Genomic DNA, 18,776 nt, shown 5'->3' on the forward strand with positions numbered 1-18,776 from the left:
CAAAAGTGGTCAATGGCCACGCTTTTGTGAGGGTGGCCACTAATTTGTGATTTGGCTATGTTTTTACGTTTTTTTTCTGTCTAGCTTAAAAAACGTGGCCATAGAAAAAAACCGGCACGCTTTTACTTAGATACCTACCAATTTGTGTTTTGGCCACGCTTTTTTGCTACGCTTTAAAAGCGTGGCTAATTTGTCTTCTAACGGTAACATTTATAAAGCGTATCGATATGCTGTGTATAATTAGGCATCCTGCAAAAGTGTACCGATATGCTGTATGTACCAAAATTTAATTTCCCATCCCTTCTTTTCACACTTAACATTTTTGCTAAGTTAACCAAGTGATAACAGTGCATATACTACTACGTACACACTTCACTTTTAATTTATTCCCAAATTCACTTTTAACCTAAGATAACCATGGCGATCGCGATGAAGCAAGCCGCCGTCGTACCCATCAGCAAGCCGTCGCACCAAGTTCATCACTGCAGATCGATCGCCGTCGCACCACCCAGCTCGATCGCCATCGCACCAATGTTCATCTAACCCTCACACCCAGCCCTTCATCTAACCATCACACCCAGCCCTCTCTCTGTCGCATCCAACCCTCGCACCATCAATGGTCTCTCGCAAACGATCGCAAACCCTCGTAAACCCAACCCTCTGTCTCTGTCTTTGTCTCAATGGTCTCTCCCTCAATCGGTCTCTCGGCGTGCCCAGGCATCGGTGTGGCCTCCTACTCGCAAACCCTTGCAAACCCTCGCAAACGCAACCCTCTGTCTCTGTCTCTGTCTCTGTCTCTGTCTCTGTTTCAGTGGTCTCTTCCTTAATCGGCACCGTAAACACACTGGTAAGTCTTTCTACACAAACCAAAAAACAAGTCATGAAAGAATAAAAAAAAAAAAAACCAAGGTTGTGAACGAAATTGGTAAAACTGTGTCTGAAAATGTTTTCAGGATCCTCATATTCATATTATACATACCAAGGTCACGAGATCTTTACAAAGATTCTGAGGAATTGAAGAAGAAAAAGGTAAAGAAGCACAATCCAAACTTTGATTTTCTTTCTTTTCTTTTTGTATGTTCTCGTTCTATTTTGGGTTAAACCTATTCAATTGTGTCAATGAAGGTTCTCTCTGTTGTTAAAAGTTTCGTATGCTTCAACAATGAAACCAATTTTAACGGTGTTTTGTTCTTCATGGGGCATGTGTTAGTGCCACCAAATGGCAGAACAATGAAACAGAAGAAGGGAACAAGGGTATGAAATTCTTTTTTCAGATGAAGAAGAAGAAGAAAAAAAAGAAGCAAAAGATCTTGAAACTGTTGTTCTTGCACCAATGTTATTGCTCCCTGTGTCTTTGTTTCCTCCTTTGTTTAATATTTTAGGTTCTGTTTGGCCTCCCTTTGCCTTGTTCTGATAATTATTATTCAGTTAGTTAAATCCATGTTTTAATTTTGCAGAATCTAACCCTGGAGCACTATACAAACTACAAAGCCTCAAATCTTGAAACTGTTGTTCTTGCACTTGTAGATTTGCAGCTCAACACCAAAGCCAGTTCCCTGAATGCTATACGTGAAAAGTATAAACAACATAAGGTAAAAATTTGGTGTTTACTATCTTCACTAATAAAAGTAATATCCTAAATTAGTTTTCAAAGGAATATTTTATCGGATATCTTAATTTTTATTAAATTTTAATTATTAAATTAGTCTTTGAATTTCTCTAGGTTATATTGCTTACTACCTGAATGGACTAATTTGAGAATTTAAAAATTTTTAAGGAATTTTATTAAATAACGTATAAAGTTATAAAAAAAATTATATAAAGATTTTTATAAAATCTTTAGCAAAATTTAACACGTAAATGATCTGTGTAACAAAATGTTAAAATAAAACATTGAGGCTAATTTTCGTAATTAAAATTTGTTTGGTATGGAAGTGTTTGACTGAATATTCTATATGAACTAATTTGGGTATTCCTATTTAATAACTAAATTGGTGAATTAATCGACATATAAATGCTTATAATATTAGAGTTCGTTATGGCTATTATAGTCCATGAAAATGAGTATTATACAGCGCATTGTGCTCAACCCTCACCTTAAACACTACAAGGTAAGTATTTTTTCTGTCTGTTTCCCTGTTCATGTGATAAGGGCCATTATTTTGGAAACTTAGGTATTAATGGTGTGTTGTGTTACTCTGTTTCTCTGTTCTTGTGATAAGGGCCATGAATGAATCTGATTCGTTTTTGTATGTTTAGTAAATGACTGTGATTATGGGACTTGCAAAGGTGGGGAAATCTACACTGTTATGTGCCAGTTCAGGTCTTAAAATAACTTCCTTTGTCCTTGCTCAATAATAAATATATTTGTATGATTTAAGCTAAATTGGAAATTATGAATTTTTTTTTCTTTCGGGTAATTTGCATCCTTCAACCAAGACCTCTGGTGAAGTGTTTGTGAAGGGAACAAAATCACACTTGTCTTATGGATTGTATGTTTTTTCACTGGCTGTGATTTCTGTTTAACATTCAAATTGAGGTTAATCTGCTTAGTTATAATAAATTTATGCTCAAATAGATTTGTATTAACTTTTCTGACATATGAACCAGTGTTATGGTTTTGTGTCCCGAAATCAATGCCTGCTATGTTGAGCAAATTGATGGCATTCCTAAGTTACAAGGTGGTGTCTCCTCTTATGGAAAAATGGTTAGTAAGAGTAGCATTCTTTCTTTATTACTTTTATGAGAATTGATTTATCTTCTTAATAGATCCTCCTAATTGTTTCTCTTAATCTGAGGCAAAATACTCTTTCATTCAGTACCTCTTGACAAGATTGAGTAAGGTTTAGATGTTGCTTTCCAATTCAAATTTCATTCTTTTTCCAATTAAAATCTCCTTATTAGCCATATGTAGCCTGCAAACATAACTTGTAACTGTGTCTTCTCCTCCCAGTTTGATGATGGGCTTGGTTTCGACATTCCAGCGGCATCATACTCTGAATCATAGGTGAGTATATTTTTCCTTGAGAATTGAATTTTATGCCTAGTTAGGATCCTAGTTCTGATTGAGTGTGCGAGATGATAATCTAAGTAGTTGGCCTAGTAGCATAGTTCAAAGATATGCAACAGCAGGTGGTTTATAATTCTTTTTTGTTTTCCTTATCTTTTTAGTCATCTACTTTTTATTTATTTTTTATTATAAATAATTAGCACTGGATTTTCAAGATATCTTTCAAACCCTAAGCACCAGCTCGGGTTCTTCTCCTCCTCTGCTCTCTTAAACTTCCTCCTATTACACAACACGCCAACCTAGATCTATTCTTATCTTCTCAAATTTCAGATCCAAGGTTTCCATCTAATGCTATTCATTTTTTAATTTCAGATCCAAGGTTTGCTTGCTGCGTTATTGGCTGTTGATTATTCAGTGGATTCGATTCGTTGATGTGCAAAAGAAGGCAGCAGCAGCAGCTAAGAGAGGAGGCAAGGCGGCTGCTTTGTTGAAATAATTATGTAGGTGTGAAACATGAAGCATTCATGCTTGGAGCTTCCAAGGGCAAGCACACGAACAAAGGATTTGATCTTTTCATTACCACTTCACCAATACTAGATCTGAATGAGAATCTTATTGTGTTGGGGCGAGTTGTCAAGGGAAATTAAGGATGTTCGGGTGACTAAATTTGCTTCTCGTTGTTATGTCTGTGTCCTTTTTGTTGATCCATATCCTTTCCCATTTAGTTAAGGTTTTCTACACATATTATCATGTCTGAGAAGTTAATGATTATCATTTTTATCGCTAAATTTAAACAAATAATTAACTTCAAATGAGTTGTTCACTGCATATATTTGTTTTAAAATTTCATTTCATCACCATCTGAATAGATAAGTTCATATTCTGACTTGATGATGTATTTTGGAATGAAATTACATCAAAGCAATTTCAATATTAGTTATTTCACTTATAATCTTTCTTATTTCTGAGAAATAATGATTTAATGTCAGCAACCTGTGTAAAATCTACCATGGGTTTCATTATTAAGCTTCATATTCAATGTTACATTACCTTGTGCCAGGAAATTGAAAAAGTGGATATAAATGAACATTACAAACCTAGAGTCTCTATTTGGGGTTTTTTTTTTCATATTTTAGCTGCCATATTTACTCTCTACTGTATTAATCCCTAACCAAATTTATGCTTTGCATCTACTGTTGATTTAGTTTCTCTATATTTTTTGGCAATCTTTTCGGACTATGTCAGAATCATTTAGATGCATATTAGAAGCGGAAAACTGTTAATTATTCTCTATATGTTTAGTTTCTCTATACACTACTAACTTTTAATTTGCAGAATATTCTCTCTGTTACAAATATACATCTCAACCTCATTGTTTTCTTTGCTGAATTCACTTTTCCTTAATTATTAAACTATTGATCCCTATAATTTTCCACTGTAATTAAAAGTCACAAGACCAAACTATAAGTTAAATGCAAAAATTAACACACACACAAAAACTTTAAAATTACTAACTGTCATTTGTTTCAAGATTTTAGTCAATATGCATGTAACATTCAATTGTACCACTGAATGAGTAGTATGAGTGTATCATATGCTAATTTTCCATGGTGGGCACCAGACAAACATGCCAATGAAATAATTGTTGTAGGCCTATCTTCATATATAAATTTATGTGTATTACTTTCTTGTCCAACATTAATAGAACAGTAAAAATAAATTGTGCTTAACTATTGAAACTGCTTGTTTTATTATTTAATGTAGGTTCAAGTTGGGGCCTATATATATATATATATATATATATATATATATATATTGTTTTAGTGGGTTGTGTATTGTTAGAACTTTTATGAAAACTTTCTCTATAATCATAGAAATAAACAAAAAGCTTTTCATCATTGGTATGTATCCAGAATAATCAGTTGTCTAAATATATTGTTTTTACTTTCTATTTTAAATTTTCTGAAATAATACCACATTTTTTTTAAAGTTCACCCATAATTTTTTTTTTTAAATTTGATGAGGATATAGTCATGCTTTAAAAGCGTGGCAATAGGTTGTTTACATCTAGGTACTTTAAGAAAGCATGGCCAGATGTCCCCGTACAGCTACGCTTCTGAAGCGTATCCAAACCCAAACCAATGTGCACACTTTAAAAGCATGGCTATATATTCATTTTTCGGCACGCTTTAAAAGCATCGTGATATGTATACTTATCGGTACGCTTTTTAAGCATATAGGTTAAGACCTATGGCCACGCTTATTTTAAGCGTGGTAAGAGATGAAAGCGTGCCAACATTAAAAGCGTGCTGATAGATCTACAAAAGCGTGGCGATAGAGCAACCGGCACGTTGGCGGATGTGACCCTTTTAAAAGCGTGCTGATAGCTCAAAAAGCGTGGCAAAAAGCTATCGGTATATTTTTTTGTACTTTTCGGCACGCTTTAAAAACGTGGCAGAAAGCTTATTTTCTTGTAGTGAATGCCTCCTACTACTATATAAAAACTACCCTAATGATATGCTATCCTCTACAATGTTTTCCCCTTCCATTATGAGCTTCTAGCATCAGAATTGGGCCTTCAAACCCTTAAAAACGCGAGTCACATGCGTTTTTAATGAACGCATGTGCGGATACTTGTGTGTACGCACAAATATGTGCACACACATTCGACCAAAATCTCAGGTTGTGCGCGCACACTTTGCAATGCTTTGGATTATCGTGCAATGCGTACGATGCCAGCGCGCGCACGCTTCGCTTTGCTTTGGTGCCTGTGCGTACGCACAAAGGCTTGTGTGCACGCACGCATCACTTTGCTCTTCTCCTTTGTTTCTTCATGCTTCCTCCTCCTTGCATGCTCTTAGGGGTGGCAAACAGGCCTAAACTCGCCGGGCCGGCCCGTGTAACCTGCCAAAAAAGGCAGGCTGGGTTGGAAAATTGGGACCGCCAAATAGCAAAAGCCCGCCTAACCCACACCGCTTAAACCACGGGCTTTGACGGGGCGGGAGCGGACTTTCCCGCCAGGCTTAGTATTTTTTTAGCAAGGGTAATTTTACAATTTTTTTTTGCCAAAACCCAACTTCTCCCAACTCAACTTACAAGAGAATGAAGATGAAAATTGAGTGTTTTGGATTATGTTTATTTTGCTTTAGGAACAATATTTATAATTATGTTTTAGATGAAAACTCGGTTTATAATTATATTTATTAGATATTTATAATTACAAACACTTTAATGTTTGTGAATATAAAAATTATAATTTGTTTATATTTTTAGAAATTATAATAGTTAAAAGTAAAAAATAGAAGAGATTTTTTATACCTTTATATATATTATTTAATAGCTAAAAAAAAAGAGGATACTTGGCGGGCTTAGCCCGCTGGCCCCCAGCCTGCCGTTAGGCGGGGCGGCCTAGGATTCTGGGACCGCCTCACTAGGCGGGGCTGGGCGGGCCATCCCGCCAAAGGGCAGGCTTCTGGCTGGGCGGGACGGGCTTCTCCGCTTGCCACCCCTACATTTTTCTCTTCCATTTTCACCAAGTCATTCCTATCTTATACATCTGAAATCACTCACAAACAACATCAAGGTATCGAATGGAAGGCAAATGGAATAAAATTGACTAAATTAGGCACAAAATAGCATGTTTTCATAATCAAGCATGCAATTTAATGGGATAAGTGCAGGTTTATATGATGAAATCCACTAAATTTCAACCAAAAATTATCATCAAATATGGATTCATCAGTTAACTTGTAAATCTTAGTCAGGCGGATAGAAAAGTTGATTGATTGCTTAAACGCACAAAATTGGGATAAGATGGAATTACTATGTTTGATTATAACCAGTGATAAGAAGATGGTTAAGGCTTAGAGATGCTTTGTTCTTCTGGATTAATTCTGGTCTTACTGTTTTCTTCAACTGTGAATGATTTCTTCTATGGCAGGTTGTATGTGATTATCGTCTTTTTTAAGAAATCGCTAATACTCTTCCAGATCTGAATTCCAGGGTTAGTGCGGATCCAATCTGATTGAAGGTGAAGCTCCTGCAGTTCATTCTCCTTGGTGATCCTACTCAAAACGCCACATGACAAGGTCGAATCTTTCGGATCAGAGGATGTTGCGCCTTGGTTCTAGCCTCTACCACAAAGACTCTAATCTCCCCATACCTCGGCTGAACTGATGTTTCGAGAAGTCCCCAACGAAGTCGTGGATTAGTCGTCTAAGAGATGTATAATCAAGCTAGTGGTTCATCATTGTCCGATGAAAGACTCACTCTGAACCCATGTAGAATCATTCTACTAAAATGGGATAACCTTGTGCTGGTTCAACGCATTCATATTGATGAAGAACGAAGATACATCTTAGAATAGAGAATTGATCACGAATTGAAATAGAACAATAGTACTTTATTAATCCATAAAACTCAGCAGAGCTCCTCCCCTCAACCTAGGAGGTTTAGAAACTCATACTGATAGAAAATACGAAGGTGGAATTCAAAAATATGCTGGAAGAGCTCGTGTGTTTATGTGATCTTCTCTCTTAAATACTAAACTAATGACTAAAGATTACATAAAAAGGGTAAAATAGTCTTTTAGTGCTAAAATCTACTTTTGGGGCCCACTTGGTGAGTGTTTGGAACACTGGCTACTCCTTTGTGGGCGTTGGACGCCAGCACAGGACAGGAGGCTGGTGTTGAACGCCAGTTTTGGGCCTTCAATTCTGAAAAGCGCTGGATGTTAGCTTTCCATAGCCGTTGAGAACGCTCCATTTTGGACTTCTGTAGCTCCAGAAAAGCTCATTCGAGTGCAAGGAGGTCAGATCCGGACAGCATCTGCAGCGCTTTCTCTGCCTCTGAATTAGACTTTTGTTCCAGCTCCTCAATTTCAGCCAGAAACTACTTGAAATTGCATAAAAATATACAAACTCAAAGTAGAATAAAAAATGTGAATTTTGTATTAAAACCTATGAAAACTTAATTAAACTTAAACAAAACATACTAAAAACTATATGAAAATGATGATAAAAAGCGTATAAAATATCCACTCATCAATAGGCATTTGGTATAATGGAAGGTTGATTTTGAGGCACCGGGAGTACCTATGCGAGGAAACCAACAAATTAGAAACTTTCCTACGCGCTCAACTACTGCTGGGAATGGAAATAGGCTAAGACAGAACACTGGTAAGCAACCTCACCAGAGTCAGGAGGGCCCGACGTGTAGGCAATGTGGAAGGGATCACACTAGTAGACCTTGTTATTTTTGAATGAGGGTCTGCTACAACTGTGGTGAACCGGGGCATATAGCAAGCAGTTGTCTAGAAAAATCGGTACAAGGAGTAGCTAAATTGCAACAGCTAGGAAGAGTATTCACAATGACTACTGAAGATGCTCGTACTTAGACTCCTTGACCCAAGGTCAGTATTGGGTCAAAACTCGCTTCTTAACTACACTTCACGATTCCGGTGCATTGCATTCTTTATTTCTTTAACTGCTATACGTAAGTTGAGACGAGATGAGAAAATACAACACACCTGAGGATTTGAAAATAAGATAAGGACCGATTACTCGAACTTGTTTACAGGTAAAGAAAATTTTGAGAGCAAAGTTTTTTTTTAGGGGGGTTAGAATGTAACAACTCTAATTTTTTCACTAACGCGAGTTTTTCTTAAAATAATATTTTAAAAGTGATTAGCTTTATTTTCACGAGTCGATTTCGAATTCCGAAGTAAAATAAATGGTAATATAATTTTATTATTATATTATTTATTTATTTTATTTGCTCTAATTATAATGGATCTTAGATAATAATATTAATATTATTATCAAGTTCGACTTTTTGCCGATATAAGTAATTATTGATATTTTTGGTTGAGTTTAAAATTACTAATGCTTCATCAAATATCTTTTAATCCCTAAGGTATATAATTATCCATATATATTATAGACGAGCAAATAATTTAACAGTGGAAAGTACAAGAACTAGACTATTAAAATATAAATCTAACACGTTATTAAATGAGTTAAAAGAAAATAAAATCCTAAATAAAATGTATTCATAAAAATTTTTGGATTAGATGTTTTAGAAGAAGTTAATTTATTTATGAATAGAGAAAATAATTGAAAAGGTGAAAAAGAAATTAAAAAATGTTTATAAATATTAGAAAAGAAATCTCGTTTAAAAAAATGTTTCCACTGACCATGGTTAACTTTATTTTTTGTTATCAGTAGTTTTTAATTTTTAAATCTATTATATATTACTAATTTTACAATAAAAATGTTACTATATGTTATTCTTTTATTACAATTGAAATTAAATTATTTTCTCCAAAATTAAAAAGTTATTCCAAAATGATCTTTGAGATTCACAAAATGCACCGATTTAGTCCCTAACTTCTTAATTACACTAAGGAAAAGTCTAGGGGGCCAGCAGTTTTATTGAATTTTGGCCAGCATGTAACCAGCAGAGGAAGGTGAGCCATTGGATGAAATTTCACACCAATCTCACACCATCAAATCATCATTGATGGCTAGTTGATGGCTAACAATCACAAAAATTGCTGGCCCCCTAGCATTGCTCTTACACTAATTAAGTCCTCCAGATTGAAAAAATGCATTAACGTAGTCCTCCTCATATTTTCCAGTGATATTCTTTGTTGGCGGGAGTGATGTGACGAATGAGTGCACGCTGGAGTGTGTAACAGTTGGTTGAGGTGGCAAATGAAAATTTAAACCCCAATTTAGTCCTTGATCCCTTTTTAAACCCTAACTTAGAAATAGGACAGCACTTTTTCGTCCTCATAATCTTCTTCTTCTTCTTCCCTGCTCATTCTCCTACCTATTACTTTGCTGGTTGGATGATGGTTGGACGTGTCTTTGCTCTGACATGGCCTTCTTGTGGTTGATCGCATAGAACTTCCCTCTCCTTCGTCTACACGTCCAAGGTAGTGGGAGGCACATTTGCAAAATGTTCATAGTCAAGAAGATAAGCAGCAACCTCCCTGAACCCTGTTTTCCCCACCCGAACCGAGCGCTTCAGACCTGGTTGTCCAAGAGCTTTACCAACAAAACCTTTCAAATTATTTGGGACAAAAGGCTCCTCATCAGTTGATTTCACAATTGCTGCATTCTCACCACGGCTATTCAGGAAATAGTAAGCACCCCCAAGCCCACTATGAACAGGAATTGGATCTGCCCCATCTTAATTGCCTTCACAATGTCTTTGACCATATCTTTCATCCTATTAAGGTGATTTGACTGCCCCAATATCTCAATAATCCCACTCTTGTCCCTTTACTGCATATCGCGTCCGATAGGTGACAAGTACGGTGTAGATGAGCTCCTATGAATAAGTTTCCTTGTGTGAAGGAGGGGCGAATCTTTCCGTATAGCACTAAGGTCATTCTTCAAGACCAAATTCCCAAATGTTAGTGAGCTTTGTTCAGTAGGCACATTAAGGGCAACCTGCAGCCTCCTCTTCACAATATGTGCATTGTCACCTCGATCCAATTCCATGCTTAGGACACACCCGGTATCGGTTTGCACAAAAATCCTTCTCCTCTTTTATAAATTCTTTTTAAAAATGAATAAATAAAAAAAAAACCTAAAAATCGATAAGCATTTGAATGATATATTAAAGAAAAAAAAGAAAAAGATGCAAGATTTATCAAACACTCAAAAGAAGAAACACAAAATTGACGCTAAATAAAAGAAAGCTTCCAAAATCGAAACCATAAAATTGAGTTGAGAAAAATAAAAAATAAAAGGATCGAAGAAATCGAAAGGGAAAAAAAAAGAACTGCGAAGAAATTATTATTATTTACCACATGATGATGAAGAAAAAGCAATGGGTACCAGAATGAACAGGGAAGAAGAAGAAGAAGATTATGAGGACGAAGAAGTGCTGCGAGTTAGGGTTTAAAAAGAAGAAGATTATGAGGACGAAGAAGTGCTGCGAGTTAGGGTTTAAAAAGGGATCAGGACCAAATTAGGGTTTAAACTTTCATTTGACACCTCAACCAACCGTTACACACTCCAACATCCACGTCACTCCCGACTGGCAAGGAATATCACCAAAAAATATGAGGGGGACCACGTTGATGCATTTTTTTCAATCTTGAGGACTTAATTAGTGCAATTGGGAAGTTAGAGACTAAATCGGTGCATTTTGTGAATTTCAGAGACCACTTTAGGGTTTAACTCCTCTCTTTCTCTATCTATCTCATATCTTCACCCATTCTATCTCTCTTATTTTTATACCCACATTATCTCTTTTATATATCATTATCAATGACTAATTATAAATTTGACAATTAAAATGTGCGCATCATAATATTCTCTGATTACAATTAAAATTAAATTAAAACTAAATTAAAATTAAAATATAACTATATTATATATTGCTAATTTTACAACCAAAATATATCACATGTTACTATTTTATTACAATTGAAATCCAATCTTTCCTTTCAAAATTAAAGAGTTCTCTCCTCCTCTCCTTCTCTCTCTATCTCTCTCATTTTTGCACCCATTCTATCTCTCTTATTCTTATACCCACTTTATCTCTTTTATATATCATTATCAATGACTAATTACAAATTTGACAATCAAAATTTGCAACATGATATTTTTTAAGAGCAATGCTAGGGGGCCAGCAATTTTTGTGATTGTTAGCCATCAACTAGCCATCAATGATGATTTGATGGTGTGAGATTGGTGTGAAATTTCATCCAATGGCTCACCTTCCTCTGCTGGTTACATGCTGGCCAAAATTCAATAAAACTGCTGGTCCCCTAGACTTTTCCATTTTTTAATTGTAATTAAAATTAAATTAAAACTAAAACTAAAATAAAAGCATAGCTATATTATATTACTAATTTAACAACCAAAATATGTCACATAATAACACTCATTAAAATTAAGATGAATATTTTTTCTAAAATCGATAAACTCTCTTCCTCTTATGTACTTCTCTCCTGTTCTCTATTTCTCTATTTCCTTTTCATTCTATATATAACTTATAATTTATATTTTATATTATTAATTTGATAAACCAAAATGTGTCACGAAATATTCTTTTATTATAATTGTACAGAATGCTTCTGATACGGGTTGAGAGGAGGATCGGGAACCTGCGGGTCGGATCGGATGTCGGACGGCCCTGATGGAGCGGAGGGGAGGTACCTGCAAAGACACTCCGACGCTCAAGTCAGAATAGATCTAAGAGGTATAAGGTGTGTGTGATGAATCAATACCTGGAGGGATCTGGGTCCTCTATTTATAGGTGATGGTGATAATCTTATCTTATCTTATTTGCTTAAGATAAGGGAGATGTTTGAATTCGAAAGTTAGTTAGAAGATCTAGAGGGCCGATTTGGGGCCTTCTAGAAAGACGAGATGGGTTGACCCGGTAAGCCGGGTTCGGGTCTTGGTCGTGGGTCCGGGGTCCGTGGGCCGGATCCGTAACAGTTGCCCCCGTAGCGGGAGAGCGAGTAAGGTCGGTTTGTCGCTAAGAGTTCGAAGCGTTTTTCTGCGTCTTTGGTACTGGTCGAGTATTCGTTTGGCGACAAGGTCGGCTTCTTGATTTCGTTTGGTGAGAGATTCGTCTTGACCGTACTTTGGTCTCGACGTGACCTTTCCGTGTCTGCTGCGCCTGTTGCGTCTTTTGAGGCGTAATTGATTAGTTTGCTTTTCCGAGGGGGCATTTATTGTGGTGGGGGTTTTCTCTTTTTTGCCCCCGAGAGTTTTCATTGCGTGGAGGGTTAGGTGCGTCCTTTCGTCTTTTCGAAACCGTTTCGTTTTTGGTTTTTATTTCCCTCGTCCGTTTTTCTCTTTTGAGAGAGAACTTCTTCATTTCCTGAGAGAAAACTGCTTTTTGCTTTCCTGGTGCTGCTTCTGCTTCTCCTCATTTCCCTGCATTTCTTTCGAGTTTTCTTCTACTATTACCAGGTTGGTATCTTCTTTTTGCTACTTCGTTTGTTTGTGCCTTTTTCTGTTTTTGCCATGTTTTGTTCTGCCTACTTCCCTTTGTTTTTGTTTGCTGTGTTTGGTGTATTGAGTTTGGGGAAGGGGCTGAGCACCGCCATTTTCTGTTTTACTTGTAGTGGTGTCTTAGGTTTTTGTTTTTCGCAATTGTGTCGAGTTGGTGGGCTGATGGTGGTGCTCTTCCCTGTTTTAGGTATGCAGCGTCGGAGAAATGAGGGTGTGGGTGCCCCCATTCCCCCTTCCAGGGGCGTTCCCAATCGCTATGGTTGGGTGACCAGCGATGTGTGGGGCGTTCCATCGCGGTTGACGGAGGGTGATCTCCAACGGCTCCGCGATCAGGGAGCGATCTGCGGTGGCGGTGAAGAGGAGGGGCGATATATACTCGAGCTCCCTGATGCGGATGAGCGCGTCTGCTATCTAAACCTCCGTTCTCCCACCGTGCCGGACTGGATGTGGGTCTACGAATCCATGTTTACTCGGCTCGGGGTGCGGTTCCCCTTCTCTCCGTTTGTTCAAGGTCTACTTAGTCGGTGTTCCGTGGCGCCGTCTCAGCTTCATCCGAACAGTTGGGCAGCTGTTCGGTGTTTTGAGTTGGTGTGCCAGTATCTTGATCTCCCGGTTTCGGTTCCTGTTTTCCTTTTCCTTTTCTTGTGCACGCTTCCGACTAAAGAGGGGAAGCATAAGAAAGGGTATATGTCTTTCCGGGCTCAGCCTCACCGTCGGATTTTCGGGTTGTTTGAGGACTCCTTTCATGGGTTTAAGTGGGAGTATTTTAAGGTGCGTCCCGTTGAGGGGCACCGTCCGTTTTGGCTTACCTTGGAAGGCGAGCGCCGGTTTCCAACTTACTGGAATTTTGGTGCCGGGCCGTCGGTTCTGACTAAAGTTCTTTATGACGATTTGTCTCGGGAGGATAAGGATGTCGCCAGCGTTTTATGGCATTTGTTTGGCGAGAGTCCGTTGAATCCTCGGGACGTTATGGGGGATCCCGAGGCTTGTCGGACATATATTGGTGTGTATATATATATATATATTTTTTATTTTTTTATTTTTTTATTTTTTTTTTTGACTTTTCTTTGTTTTTCCTTGCAGTTGAGATGGCGGGCGGGCTAACTACCTTGGCGAGGTTGAAGGCTGCTTTGGTTCGGGAGGAAGGGTCTTCGTCTCCTTCGACCCCTGTTTCCAACCCAGCCGTGGATTCGCAGGCTATTCCTCAGGAGGTAGTTCCTTCGGGGGGACCTGCTGGTGTTGAGGCTCCTCCTGGCTCGCCTGAGGTAGTCGTGGTGTCGGCTGCTGAGGCTTCTCGGAAGAGGAGTAGAACCGAGGAGCCGGGTAGTGAGACTTTTGAGGAGGAGGGCTTGGTTCCTAGCGTGATGGACCGTCGTTTCGATGCTACGAGCTTTATTGATCAGCATTTAATGCCCGGGACAGAGTCGTTTTTTGATGGTTGTGACATTGCTGGCCAGGCTCAGTCGGTTTACCGTGCCCTTCTCCGGTCTGCTGTGGTTGTTAGGAAGGCGGAGCCTGTGATGGCCCAAGTGGGTTTGTTGGAGAAGAAGCTTCGGCAGGCCCAGGCCGATGTGACCAAGTTAAAGGAGGAGCTTGGGACAGCCAAGGTTGCAAAGGAGAAGGCGGAGAAGTCGTCGGAGGATGCCGGGGCGGAGATTCTCCGACTTGCCGGCCTTGAGACTTCGCTTCTTTCTCAATTGGCTGAGGAGCGGAAGAAATCTTCAGATGCGAGTTCTCAAGCTGCCCTGCTCCTCGTTGAGTCGGAAACCTTGAAGGCTGAGGTTGAGGCTTTGAAGAAGGAGAAAGCGGCTTTGTTGGCTGATGCCGGGGATGCCATTGCTGCTACCGAGGAGACGATGAAAGCGCAGTTTCTTGTGTTGGCCCCTGGTGTGGATGTGTCTGTGACGGGAGCTTTCAAGACCGTTCGTGATGGTCGGATTGTAGATATTTGAGTAGTTTCTTTTCGTACTTTATTTTTGAACATGTTAAGTTTCTGAATGTTTTTATTTGGCCAAGGGCCGTGACTTTTTGGGGATCGTTCAATAGTATTTTCGGCCGTCCGGGCCTTTTGTATGATCCGCTTGTGGTGTTTATTTGGCCGTTCGGGCTTTTCTTGCATTTTTGTTTGTTTTTGTTGTAACCGTTTGTTTGGTCGGTTTTTTGGGTACCCGTGTGTTCGGCCTGGAGGGTGATCAGTCCTCCAGCGATGGCCGTGTCTTCGTTTGGTGTTTTAAGAAACAGTAGTGACTTGTAATGGGGATGAAGTGAAAATAACTTGTAAAGAATTTTATTTGAATAGTTGGGCCTCGTTAAAACCCTTCGTGGGGGAAAGAGTACCCGAGGTTCTAAAAGACAATGAACAATAAAAAATAAAGGGAAATAAAGGGTGATTTAAAGGAAAAAATAAAGAGTGACTTATTTAAGTATAGTATCTTCGTAGGTTGGCCGCGTTCCAAGTTCTTGGTATTTCGCTGCCGTCTAGTCGTTCGAGTTTATACGCTCCTTTTCCTATTACGGCCTTGACCCTGTATGGTACTTCCCAGTTGGGTGCGAGCTTTCCTTCTCCTGGGGTCGGGAGGCCGATGTTGTTTCGTCGTAGGACGAGGTCGTTGTCCGCGAATTCTCGTCGGATGACGCCGTGATTATACCTTAGGCTGATCCTTTGTTTGAGTGCTAATTCTTTGACGTGGGCTATGCTTCTTGCCTCGTCTATGAGGTCTCGTTCTGCTTCTTCGTCGTTACCTCCAACCGTTTTTCTGGGGCTGGGGTCTCCGATTTCTACTGGGATGACAGCTTCTACGCCGTATGTGAGTCGGAAGGGCGTTTCTCCCGTGCTTGTTTGGGGTGTTGTTCGGTATGACCATAGGACTGATCCCAACTCGTCTGCCCACAATCCCTTGGCTTCGTCAAGTCGTTTCTTAAGTCCTTTGACGATAATTTTGTTGGCGGATTCCACCTGTCCGTTTGTTTGGGGATGTTCTACCGAGCTGAAGCGATGGGATACGTGCAATCCTTCTAAGAGTTCTCTGAATTTTTGTCTGTGAATTGGGTTCCGTTGTCAGAGATGATGACTTCGGGAATTCCGAACCGAGTAATGATCTGTCGCCAGACGAATTTCCGGCATTGGGTTGCCGTGATGGAGGCCAGGGGTTCGGCTTCAATCCATTTGGTGTAGTAGTCTATGGCGACGATGAGATATCTAAGTTGGCCGGGTGCCGTGGGGAAGGGCCCGACGAGGTCGATTCCCCAACTGCCGAATGGCCGTTCAGCCGATATAACGCTGAGTTGGTGTGGGGCGGCTTGGTGGATATTGGCATGCTTTTGGCATTTGTCGCAGCTTTTTGTGAGTTGTATGGAATCTCGAATGATTGTGGGCCAGAAGTAGCCGGCCCTGATGATTTTTTGGGCTAGCGTTTTTCCTCCGATGTGGTGACCGCAGCAGCCTTCGTGGATTTCGCGGAGTATATATTCCGTGTCCTCGGATTCTACACATTTGAGTAGGGGTTGCGAGAATCCGCGTTTGTATAGCTGTCCTGCTATGATGGTGTAGTTAGCGGCTTCTCTTTTTATCTTCCTCTCTTCTTTCGGGTCTGGTGGTAGGATTCCGTCGCGGAGATATTGCAAGATCGGGTATGTCCAAGATTCCCGATTTGAGGATGTTAGGTGTGCGTTGATTTCCGTTGATACGGAAGGCGACTTAACGACCTCCTGGATTAGCGATCTGTTGCCGTGTCCTGACTTCGTGCTGGCTAGTTTGGAAAGTAGATCCGCCCTGGCGTTTCGTTCCCTGGGGACGTGATGTATGGAGACGTTTTCGAATCCTTCTTTTGTTTCACTTACTTTTTTAAGGTATTGTTGGAGCAGGGGGTCCCGGGTTTGGTAGCTCCCGTTGATTTGGGAGCATACCACCTGGGAATCGGTGTTAACCTCGAGTATCTTGGCGCCGACTTCCCGAGCTAGGTTTAGGCCTGCCAAAAGGGCTTCGTATTCTGCTTGGTTGTTTGATACTGGAAAGTCGTATCTTATTGATTGTTCAATTGTGATCCCATTTTGGTTTTCGAGTATGATTCCGGCGCCTCCGTGAGTGGAGTTTGATGAGCCATCGACGTGCAGTTTCCATGGTTCGGGTGTCAGCTTCGTCGGAGTCATTTCGGCGATGAAGTCGGCCAAGGCTTGTGCTTTGATGGCGTTTCGGGGCTCGAACCTGATCTGGAATTGGGATAGCTCGATGGACCATGCTAGCATTCTTCCTGCTAGGTCGGGTTTTTGTAATACTTGTTTGACCGTTTGGTCGGTTCGGACCGTTATGGGGTGGGCCTGGAAGTATTGTCGTAGTCGTCGGGATGCCGAGAGGAGTGCGAAAGCCAGTTTTTCTAGTCGTGAATAACGGGCTTCCGTGTCTTGTAGCACGTTGCTTATGAAGTATATGGGTTTTTGTTCCTTTTTCTCGTTTTCCCGGACGAGTGCTGCTGCGATTGTTTCTTCCGTTATGGAGAGGTACAAGTATAGTGTTTCCCCTGTTTGAGGTTTTGCAAGGATTGGAGGTTCTGTTAGGACCTTTTTGAAGTGTTGGAAAGCTTCTTCGCATTCTTTCTCCCATTTGAACGGAATCCCTTTTTTCATAAGTTTGAAAAAAGGAATTGCCTTTTGTGCCGAGGCTCCGAGGAACCGGGATAGTGCGGTTAGTCGGCCGGTGAGCTTTTGGATATCTTTGAGGTTCTTGGGACTTGTCATCTCCAGGACGGCACGGCATTTTTCCGGGTTTGCCTCAACTCCGCGTTGTGTGATCATGAATCCGAGGAATTTTCCTGCTTCCATTCCGAAAGCGCACTTTGTTGGGTTGAGTCGCATTTGGTGCTTTCGCAAGGTGTTCATTATGACCTTTAGATCGTCGGTTAGTTGCTCCCCGGATTCCGTTTTGGCGAGCATATCATCGATGTAGACTTCTATTTTGTTCCCGGTTAGGTTGCGAAATATCTTGTTTACGAGTCGCTGATAGGTGGCTCCGGCGTTTTTCAGGCCGAAGGGCATTACTTTATAGCAGTAGGTTCCGTCTGGGGTGATGAATGCTGTTTTTTCTTCGTCTGGTCGGTGCATCGGGATCTGGTTGTAGCCGGAGTATGCGTCCATGAAGCTGAGGTACCGGTGTCCGGATGCTGCATCTACTAGTCCGTCGATGTTTGGTAGGGGGAAGGCGTCTTTTGGACATGCTTTGTTGAGATCTGTGTAATCAACGCACATTCGCCACTTCCCGTTAGTCTTTTTAACTAGTACGACGTTGGCTAGCCAGGTCGTGTAAGGGAGTTCTCGGATGAAGTTGGCTTCGAGCAGGGCCTTTACTTGTTTTTGGACCTCGGCGGCTCGGTCTGGTGACATTTTCCGTCTTCTTTGCGCCACGGGTTTGGCTAGGGGGTCTACTGCCAGATGGTGAGACATTAGATCGGGACTTATTCCCGGCATGTCGGCTGGTGTGAATGCGAATAGGTCTCTGTTTTGTTTCAAAAGTTGAGAGAGTTCTTCTTTAAGGTCGTGTGGGAGGTTTCTGTTGATGAACGTGTATTCATCTTTGGTTGGCCCTATTTGTAGTTTTTCCATGTCCCCTTCTGGTTCCGGTCTAGGTTGGCCGTCAAGCCGTGCGTCTAGGTCGGCAAGGAATATTCCGGCCGCGTCCCGGGATTTTTTCCTTAGAGCTAAGCTATTGTTGTCGCATTCGGCTGCAACTTCTCGGTCTCCGTGAATGGTTCCGATGGTGCCGTCATCGGCTTTGAATTTCATGAGGAGGT

The 18,776-nt window shown here is 40.4% G+C and overlaps 1 long non-coding RNA gene across 2 annotated transcripts; it reads left to right on the forward strand.

Moving 5' to 3' along the window:
- Positions 1–304: 304 nt before the first annotated feature.
- On the forward strand, positions 305–3,955 carry LOC130983143 (uncharacterized). 2 transcript variants are annotated; one of them, XR_009087265.1, is made up of 5 exons: positions 310–847; positions 954–1,029; positions 1,458–1,592; positions 2,611–3,007; positions 3,383–3,955. It is a non-coding gene; the product is annotated as an uncharacterized LOC130983143 (long non-coding RNA). The 2 variants fall into 2 exon arrangements; XR_009087264.1 differs by having other exon boundaries at positions 305–847; positions 1,458–3,007.
- The last annotated feature ends 14,821 nt before the right edge of the window (positions 3,956–18,776 follow it).

This window comes from Arachis stenosperma, chromosome 5 (assembly GCF_014773155.1).
Source record: "Arachis stenosperma cultivar V10309 chromosome 5, arast.V10309.gnm1.PFL2, whole genome shotgun sequence".
Taxonomy (NCBI): Eukaryota; Viridiplantae; Streptophyta; class Magnoliopsida; order Fabales; family Fabaceae; genus Arachis; species Arachis stenosperma.